This window comes from Sebastes umbrosus, chromosome 3 (genome assembly GCF_015220745.1).
Source record: "Sebastes umbrosus isolate fSebUmb1 chromosome 3, fSebUmb1.pri, whole genome shotgun sequence".
NCBI classification, from domain to species: Eukaryota; Metazoa; Chordata; class Actinopteri; order Perciformes; family Sebastidae; genus Sebastes; species Sebastes umbrosus.
The window spans coordinates 3,660,995-3,671,702 of record NC_051271.1 but is presented as its reverse complement, the minus strand read 5'-3'; positions in this window follow the sequence as shown (position 1 = coordinate 3,671,702).

Below are 10,708 nucleotides of genomic sequence, written 5' to 3'. Positions count from 1 at the left end.
TTGATTATTTCTTGATTAATTAATTCGTTATTTGGTCGAGAAAATGTGAGAAAATTTGTATTTCCAGCAATATCCTCAAATGTCTTGTGTTGTCCACAACTAAAAGATATTCAGTTTACTGTCATAGCAGAGGAAAGAAACCAGAAAATATTCATTCATTTTTTTTCTTAAAAGATTACTCAAACCGATTAATCGATTATCAAAATAGTTGCAGATCAATACATAGTTGACAACTATCGATTAATCGTTGCAGCTCTAGCATTAAAGACTAAAAATTTCAGGCTGTTCTCATCCACTGTTCGTAGCTATAAAAGTTAATGCACTGTAATTTGTATATATCCCACAAAATCAATTCGTAAATAATCCACATAATCGTGAACCAGGAAGTATAAAGAGCAGCAAACGCCACGTAGGGAGAAGGTAGAGGTGGATGGGTGGGTCAAAAATTACTAGACTTTCACCCAGGAAACCGCTGTTCATACTCCGTGTGAAACCAGAAGTCAACGTTGTTTAATTTGTCACGTAATTTCCGTACTTAAGTGTTATTTTAACCCAAACCACGAACTTTCCTAAACCTATTTAAGTAGCTTTCTTGCCTGAACCTAACGAAGTTGTCTCCTGTGAAAACAGGAGTTTATTTAGTGAAGACTGGAGCGGGAATTGACATTGGACATTCGTAGGCATGAAATAAGGAAATGAGGAATAACATTTCGTAAGATATCATACGACCCGTTGTATAAGGACATGTTGAATATTTACTCAGTAGTAAATGAAGACGTGTGAAGTTGACAAGATGTTAATTTGTAAAACACAACAAAAGAAATCAACAAAAATGCATTAAGGCCACAGATAAATTAAAACTGAACAAATGACCAAAAAACAAGTGTGTGCCCAAACCCTTTATTTATGCTCACTTTGTTGCCCATTAAAGACAACATGCTGCACTTTAACTAAATACACTCACAGTCAGTTGCAGCGATGAGACCAAATTAACTCAATTTTTACAAGATTGTTGAAAACAAGCGGCCAGTTGAGGCTCTTCCACTGAATCCTGTTAAACAATAACAATCAAGTGGCGTAAAATCTCTTTCAATTATCCCTGCTGAGTGTAAAACGCTCGCTAACAAAGCGAATGGAATGACAGGATCTCAGGCAGAGTTTCTAACAAGCATTTCACAATCAGACAGTTTTATTGACAAGCAGCTTTGAACAAACAAGGAATTTATTTTGGACAATAAACACAGTGTAACAGTCAAGAAACATAATAGAAAATGGAAAATTGACAGTAGAGATTATGAAAGAAAATAGAAGAAATACATAAATATATGTTTCAATGCTCAGCCTATCGGGATCATTTAGGATGCACAGGGATGGACTATATATCCATGCATGTGTATAATGTACTTTTACAAGCAACTTGGCAAATGCCTTACTGTAGGCCTAAGTGCATTCAAACTTGACAGGAAGAGCTATGTAATCAGAAAATTAAACTGCATCCCTCCCAAGAAATCTATTTTAGAAATAAGATGTAAGTTATGTCACCAAAAACTGATGGTTTGGTTTTTGGCGGTCGCCATCTTGATTTTTTTGCAACAAGAAGTGACACAAGAGGGTAGAGCTAAATACAACCGAACGCTGAATAAGACATTTTTTTACATTACTTTTATTCTGAAATATTTGCCGGACAGTGTTGTAGAACATGCAGTGACTTGCAGAGCTCCATGAATGAATAAAGTACGGGGTTTAAATTGTGGATTATTACTATTATTTACAAATTACCACACGTTTCTTAACCTTTCTCTGTTTAAAATAAATATAAATTACATTTATAATGAAATGAAATGGCCGTTATTAAAGGCTTAAAGAAAGGGCTGGCAGCAGCAGCAAAAACGCAGCTGGTATGACCACCCAACGCGTGAATCATGCAGCCGTTCAGCGAGGCAGCTGCCACGCGCTCCTGACGTTCCCTGTGTGGACAAAGCGTTGTGTGTGACTAATCGAACAGTTCTTTTTTCTTACAAATACAAATATTTAAACTTTGTGGGGGGCACCACAAACCAATTACGCCTAGGGCAACGCAATGGCTAGCAGCGGCCCTATGTAAACATACTTCTGCTGACTTCTTTAAGGGGGTTCTCACAATGTTAACTCGGGTGCAACGCTCTTTAGACTCTCTACTGAGAGACTACCTGGAAAAAAGGCTGAAGGCTAAACCTGGATAACAAGAGACACCTGTTACAGCAAAGTAAAGAAACCTCAAAACAGACCAGAAGATGTTGGATGTAGTAAAAAAAAAAAAAAAAAAAAAGGGGAGTATAACCTCTGATCTTTTCTAATGATCCTAAACTAACAGACTAATAATATTTCTCTGTAAATCCTCTGAGTCACAAGATTTACAGCTCAGTAGATACTGTCAGTATCAGCAGTCAATGTATGACTACTATGTAAGCACTGTGAGGCCTTCTGCATTCCAGCGTCTCTGTCTCAGTTGTGCAGTTATGTAACCGATCAAGCAGAAGGGAAATTGGAGGGTGGAGTTGGCGTGTTTGCGGGGAAGGTTATGATAAATGTTATAAGACTATGAAGACGGCTTTAAGACAGTTTTATTTAGGTTGGGTTAGTTTGAAGGCCCCGAGGCTAACAGCTGCTTTCAGGGGCTGACTGAAGTGAAGCCTGTTTTCTCGTAGATTAGAAACAGGAAGCAGGGCAGAGCGCCAAGGCAGCCCTCTCCTAATTACAACCACATGACCTCTGACCACACTCGTCTGTCAGAGGGAGACAGGACTGAGGGGTAGGTGGAGGAAAAAAGAGGATGAGGAAGAGGAAAACAGGTAGGAGCAAATGGGATTTATGGAAAGGGAAAATAATGGAGCTGAAAGTTGAATGAAACTAGCACATCGAAACACGCAGCCCAGTTCCCGACAGTTCCTTGACATCACAAAATTACAACCCCAAGATATAAATCTAAGAAATCCACAGTTTCTTGATCTACAATCTCCCACTGCTGCACAAATAGAGTCGACAGGAAGGCATGCTGAGAAAGAGCCAACTAACCTTTCATATACCCTCCAAAGTAAGCAACAGGATTTCTGAGGGTTGGAGAGTTATACCCCGTTTGGATGGCGTGTATATACCAGTGAGCTACAGTGTGTGTGTGTGTGTGTGTTACCAAATGGAGACACATTGAGGTCATTCAGAGTTTTATGTTGGCACCAGTCTGCTGCTGTTATTCTTTTCTTTCTTTCTTTGCTTCACAGTTTGACAGTTAGCGATGCTTTCTTGGCCTGTTAGCTTGAAGTGAGGGATTTACCCAAGATTTATATGTACAAGACTATTATAAATAGCATGAAACACGGACAAGATGAAACTACAGCACGACACAGGAGGAAAAATACAAAAAGAAGTTACAGCTGACAACAGTTCGTTACTAATTAACTATTAAATGGTGATATAGAGTAGATTATGAGAGGGCGCAAAAGAGGCCGAATGCAATCTGGGAACCCACCGGCTATCGTCTGATGATGATTTAGCTTTTTATTGGCTACGTCTCTCAACTCCAACTCCAGTCAGGCATCTCAAGTTGCTAATCGGACTGTAACAATGACGATGAGCAGCGCACGGAAGAGGAAGTCTTGGGCCGGATATCCTAGAAATGTAGCTCCTTGTCCCCAGAGGGTTACCCGTCGTCAGACTGATAGCCGATTGGTTCAGACGTTGTGTTAGTGAGGACTAGCCTGTTTTCCTACAAACCCTTACCAAAAAGAAGTTTATTCAAGTGTGCTCTTAGTATATTTCTTTTAAACTTAAAATAAGAGAGTATACTTTCAGTTTACATATTATATTCTATAATATAATTATAGAATATAATATATAATAATATATAATAACAATGTACTTATCTCAGCTGAGTCTCACGTAACCACAACCTGAACTGAAGCCTTCATTTTGACATTACATGCGTAAACGCGGAGTTGATGCCCAATACAAATAGCACTGAATAATATATTTATCCACATTTTGCAACCGGCAGAGCAGAGTGTGCTGTCGATCTTTATCCAATCATAATCAACCATTGTTTGTGTCCTAATTCAAATGAAATCACAGTGATCTGACATCCAGCCCGCTGCAGTTTTTATAATGACCTAAAAATATTTTTACGCTTCTCAACTGGTGGGCTGGCCCTCGCCGGGCACATTGTCCGGTGCGCCGTGACCGTGGACTGCTTGGAAAGGCCCGACCGGGAGTTTTACAGCAACCCCTCGCCCGGACTTCGCCACCGCCCGGGGCCGTGGAGTTCTCGCTGCGCGGTGCGCCCTTTCTCCCTTTGGGGAGGGACGGGATTCCCGCCGCAACTGTCAACAGGGGCGGACTGTCCTCAGTGCGAGGAGTCTGCGGCGATGTCGGCACCCAGTCTTGTTTACCATGCTTATGCTGTGGGATTTTTTGCCATCATAACCATACAACCTTTATGATTAAATTGTTCACTAGAGCACCACGTTCTTCATAGATCTAGCCTCGTAATTTTGCTCTCAAAGTGCTCCAGATTGATGCATTTAATTTTAATATGTTCAACATTTTCTTTCGGGGGAGCACCACTCCACAGTCTCTCAAAATCCTGTGGGAAACACTGTCATCCAAAACTTCCATCCCCCCACACACTTCAAAACTCATTCCGGTGCCGCTGGTTCTTGATGTGAAAGCCTCCTTACAACAGCAGCCACAAGACAAAAGTATTAATACTTTGCAAGGACAAGCATCACAGATGTTCACATTCACTTTCCCTCGTTCTAGTTTATTCTTTACCGATGACGGGTAGAGATTGTTGTTGTGGTCGTAACAGCTTCACAGTAAGAGTGTATTGATATCATGTTGTGGGGCTCTGACACAGGAGGGATATTGCAGTCATTTGTTGATGCGAACACATTCAGAGCCTTAAAAGAACATTCAAAGTGGAAGCTTGGCAGCTTGAGCACCATGCCACTGAAAACACCTCATAAACCTCATATATAAAAACAACAGAGCAGTTTAAAGACACAGTGATACTTGAGCTTCGGGTTTTATGATCATGGTTTATCATACACTTCACTGTTATTAGAAGACGTTAAGTGAGGGCTTACAGGAACTCTCACACATTATATTGCATGCATAATGCATTCAAGGCATCTACATTATAAACATTGGCAATACCAAATTGTGTTCCATGAGTGAATTTAAATCAAATCTCTGTAATCAAAGTGTCTTAATCCTTTAAAAGCGACCATAATGATGTGCTATCCTTTTCACATTTTCCATCACAGTGTCTCTCTCTCATCACTCACTGTTCTGTTTCCCTTGTTAAATCCTCACTACCTAATAACTGGGTAATGGCTGTTAGGAGAGCTCTGCCAGAGTGCTGCTGGGTGAGTCAAATATGAGGAAGGGAGGGAGGTACACGCCACTGCCAGACACTGCTCAACGCTCCGGTGGCTTTATTTTATCTTGCAGTGAAGGTCATGAGTTGAGCAAAGACAATCACATTCAGGTCCGTGCAAATGAGGTAAAGTCTCGTCCTGAGCCAGCAGAGCGGGCCGGTCAATGGAGGACAGAGCAGAGAGACAATGATTTAAACTTCTAATCTGGAGTCTGCTCGTGTTCAGTTAAACTGCTGCACAGCTGAAGCTGATTGGTCCATGTGTGAGGGATGGTAGACATTATATTTCTGAGGAACACGATGATTACATACATTTAATGGTTCAGTCATAATCTTCTGTTGATTGACGTCGGGGTTTCTGTAATGTCCTTACTCCAATAAACTATACTTTATAATCTCTAAGATATTAAAGCTGCATATGATAAGGATATCTGGCGGTCTGACTCTGCAGGGGTCTACAAGAATGTACAAACAATGAGAAGTCTACGTTGATTACAACGATTCACTACAATCTTGTGACCAGGTTTACCCCCCTGAATGCGCACACACCCAGTAATGTTTGTATCCAAGAGACCCGTCTATGGAGCAAGCCCCCCAAGAAGAGCGACGGTCGTTGATGCCAATTTTCGTAGTGGCCAAATGCTGGTACTACAACTTCTGTGTCCGTCACGTGATGCCATTGGGCCCAAAAGGACTTTTTCCAATAGACTTACATTGGGAAAGAGACGTCTGTAACTCAGCAGCTCAGCTGTAACTTGAGGTGAATCAACTTCCCAGTACGAACATTTGAATAGCCCTTATTTAAATCATTAGGTCCTAAAAGTTGTAATATGCACTAATAGCCAAATCCAGAGTTATTTCCCTTCCTCCGTTCATGTGAATGAGACCCAGACCGAGGCTGGAGCGAGGGCTGGGAGGCGGAGTTAGCAAGTGACCCCATGACTGAGTCATGTGACCGAGCTCTGTGGGCCCAATGGACGCGGATGATCATCGGAAGATCCGGGTACTTTTCCACTCTCAAGTGGAGCCATTTCGGCTTCATGCACCACTGAGCAACTTTCATAGGAATGAACGGGGCCCCGCCTCCAACCCTGTATCCAGTTCTCTTAATACATCCATGTTATGGAGTGGGAGTGGGGAGGGTGCGGTTTGTGAAAGGCCCCTAGTGTCCTCCTGCTACACATAGCGACTATCTGGAAAGACGTCACTAACTAATAAAAAATAAATGCTGTGCAGTCTGATCCCAGTATTGGTGCTTCTTGCTGAAGAACAACTGCACAACACTACACTACAGTCATTCTGTGAAATCCTGTTTCAATCTGCAGTGAAAACAAGGCCAAGGTTTTCTGGAGGACATGAGTTTCTCCCCGGGCAGATGTACAGCTAGGAAAAGAAAAAAAAGCCTCTTCTCTCTGACTTATCTCTCTATCAGAGGCTAATTTAGTCGTTTGGTGTTCTGAGCCAGAGAAGGCAGCTGACAGGGCAATCCTGGAGGAGACGGATAAGGTTTCTGCTCTGATCCATGCCCCGATCTGCCCCGATGCTCTCTCTGGGCTAAAGACTCCTAAACACACGCCCCAGGTCAGAACTCTTATCTGCTCCATGCACAGTGTGCGGTGTCAAGCTGAGAAACGGTGAACCGATTCTCTGGCCAAAGACATCTTCTGTCTGTGTCAGCGTCTGCGTGAGAGGTGTGCTACAGTACATGTGGGTCATATGAGGTTACTCATGCTTGAACTAATTAAATCTCATTTGTCAAACACCAAAAGACTATTGTGCACAGGATGGTCTTACTCTTACCTGTCTTCCATTCATTTCAAAAGCCATTTGTGTTCTTAATCCTGTGTGAACCTGTAATCTGTGAAGTCAAAGTCCCACTGGGAATTCAGCCCGGTCTCCCCAAATGATGTATGAATGACACTCCAACGTGTAAGCCGTGTAGTGCGCAATAAGAGTGCCGTTCTTGCTTTTAGCTTTTAGTCATTTCACGCCATGTAATCTGTACTGACTGCAAAGCAAACGTGCCTGCGTGATTATTCAACACGAGTCACGTGATTAACGACTGACGTGACAAAAGTATGTCAGCCTTACTTTTAGCGGTCTTCTGGTTGAAAGTCTTGCGTCTGTTTGACTTCCCCGCACGTCCTGAACGGACTCATTTAATACTACGTCACTTACTCCGACCATCGAATAACGCAGCGGGTGGGTTTACATTGGAGTTAGTTGTTAGTTAGATAGTAGTGAGTTAGTTAGGCCGGTTCATCACATACTGTCGATAAAGGGTGCCTCTGTACATCGGTTTCCGATGCTGAGGGGCGCTGACGAGTCGCCAGTATTTGAACGAGTTGGAAGTGAGAACAGGTTGGAATATGCTGAATAAAAAGTGAATATATTTCCCAAATTGTTGTTGAGTTGCTTTGAAGATACATTAGTGACGTTTGTGACGTGTTTTCCGCACTTATGTTACGTCGTTTACATACTTATTTTAATCGTGATGTTTTGCCTAAACTAGACCACGACCGTTTCACGGACAACGATGTGGTATTGAATGACATGCAAAAAGCAGTTTCACAACCTTGAAGGGACTCTATGTAAGAATCAGAAATTGCTTGTTAATACCGAAACCTGTGGCCGTTTAGTCAACGAAAGTCAGCGTCCTGTTGCTCGCGCTGGTGCTCGCTCTACATAGATATGAACGAGCATCGCTCAAAACAGTGAGGCGACACACGTCAGCTAAAACCACAATAACACTCTATATTTCAGCTGCTTGGCAGTAATGTTAGCTGACCAGACGAAGGTCTCTCCATTTAAAAGGGAAAAGTCAAAGAGAAGCGTCAGGCTATAATAGCCCTGCTGTTTGCCTGCATGTATACGACTTGATGTTACTAGTCAACTGTTGGAAAAACAGCTGATGATTGAGGCAGTGATTGTAAAGCAAGAATGAAGCAGCTGTTGTCCAGCATGACATCAGTGCTCTGCCTGAACTAACACTATACCCCAGGTAACTCCAGTACAGGCAGGGACTATGACGAACTAGTTTCTCCAGACTCAGTGCGTTATATTCTATTCAAATGTTGGTATATTACTGCATCTATATTACTGACAAGGCTATAGAGATGAATGCATTCATCCACATACTGCATATGACAAGCTACAGTTACAGTAAGCAGCTTTTCTCCTTCTGGCAAAACAGCGAGCTTCAGCTGATGAAAAGCCATGTAAGGTCTAGAGGTGACGGAGCTCACTACATGTCTGTCACAGCCAGGCAATTACAACCATGACAGACGTCTAGCTAACTGTCACCCCGTGCTGTTGCTTCAGGGGGTGATGGATACGAGGAAACACAGCTGGAGAGGAATATTTCATTTAGAAAACAGGGGCAAAAAGCAATAATCTGTCCATGTCAAACACACAACTTAACTGTAGATGACTTTTCACCTGCTAATCATCACAGAAACACTTCGCTGATAGGAGGTATATGGTTATTCCCACCCTCGCCCTCTTCTTTCTCAATCCCACTCACTCATCTTGATCCGCTGTCTCGTAGGAAATGGCATCTTCAGCCTGAAGGTATCTGGAAAGCAACTGAGGGCGAATCTGATGTAAAAGTAAAGCAACTCTGACGTCAGTTGTGTGACCGAACTCAAACCCACACTGATGAATAAATAAAAAACAACAGGTTTGTAATGGAAAATGACTATGTATGTAGCGATGTCTCTTTGTGCAACAGTGGAAAGTTACTGTCTAATGTGTGCTCTTTGTCTCATGTAGTGGAAAAGTACTGAGTGTTGATTTTTACTGGGACACTGTGTGAAAAACAACTCCGTATCTGTGTAAAACAACTCCTTTTCCCACACCCCCCGTTGTAGATTTCTATATAATCACATTGTACTATCTCCTGCAGTGCGCTCTTCTGCAGACTCTGTGTGACTCAATATAACCAGTGCCTCTTCTTGCAAGAATAAAATACAACAAAGACATTTCATCTGTTTGAGATCTTTATTTCAACGTTCATTAGGACTCATTTAGGGAAATTGCCAGAACTTCCATTACAGGTTACGCAGCAGCAGCCACGCGCGGCTGACTTACCCAGTGTGTCCCAGGCTTAAGCCTAACCAAGTTGATCTCTTTTCCTAAACCCAACTAAGTAGTTTTATTTTGAAAACTGAAGCGGAAATTGACACACGCGTCAGGTGTTGCTGGACATTCGTAGGAAAACGCAAGAAAAATACGGTGTTGAAAGTCGTGCTGAGAGTCACGCAAAAAAAGGGAAATCCATGTCTATGTACACGAATCAAATAGATTCAATATCATGACTATTTCACAAACTGCCGTGAGACTGTGTTGTAACTATAGTGGTTTTGACGCCAAGGGGCGTGGTATATGATGAGTTGAGATGAGATCGTGTTGCAATGTCATAAGGTTTTTTTGTCAGGAGATCAACGTTTTTTACAATTCATCCTCTGGGGACCATGAATGTGTTTACCAAATATCAAATCGATCCAATAGTTGACCCAATATTTGAATAAAAACAAAAGTTGTCAACCATGATGAATGATAACGCATCAAATAGTTGACAAGATATTTCAATCTGAACCACAAATGTCAACCTCACGGTGGCGCTAAAGGAAAAAGTCAGGGGATCACCAAACTGGCATTGCCATAGAGCCAGACCGCTAGCGTGGCTAAAAGCAGCATGCTACCACAAATATGATGTTGAACACAATTTGAACTGTAACTGTTTTGCTTCCAATGAGGGGACTTTTGAGCTTTTCCAGATCAACTTTGTCTCAACAATCATTCGTCAGCCTGTCTGACCTCCGGGTGCCGGCTCTGTCTCCTGGGTTGGAGCAGCTCAGTCTGCTCAGAACAACATGCAGAACCACAGCCACTAGACTGCCCACACGGCCTGCTGGTGCTGGTGCAAAACTGAACCACCCACAACAATGGCTGTATCTGCAATAAACAACTCACACACACACACACACACACACATATACACACACAGATAAGCCTGCAGGTACTCATTTAGTCATGCACACAGTTACACACACACACACACACACACAGAACGACGGGCTGTCTGGCTCCATTTTTTTTTTGTTTGCAAATTACAGAGTAGTTCGTCCTAGTTAGTCTGACCCCACCCCGAGCTTTTCTGAGAAGCCACACACACACACACACACAGGGAGAGAGAGAGAGCAACATGCAATACAGGAGCAATAACCATCCATTCAGCCTGAGGCCTTCTGTAATCTCTGCCATCCAGCTCTGCAGCAGCTATCCAGAGTTTTCCAT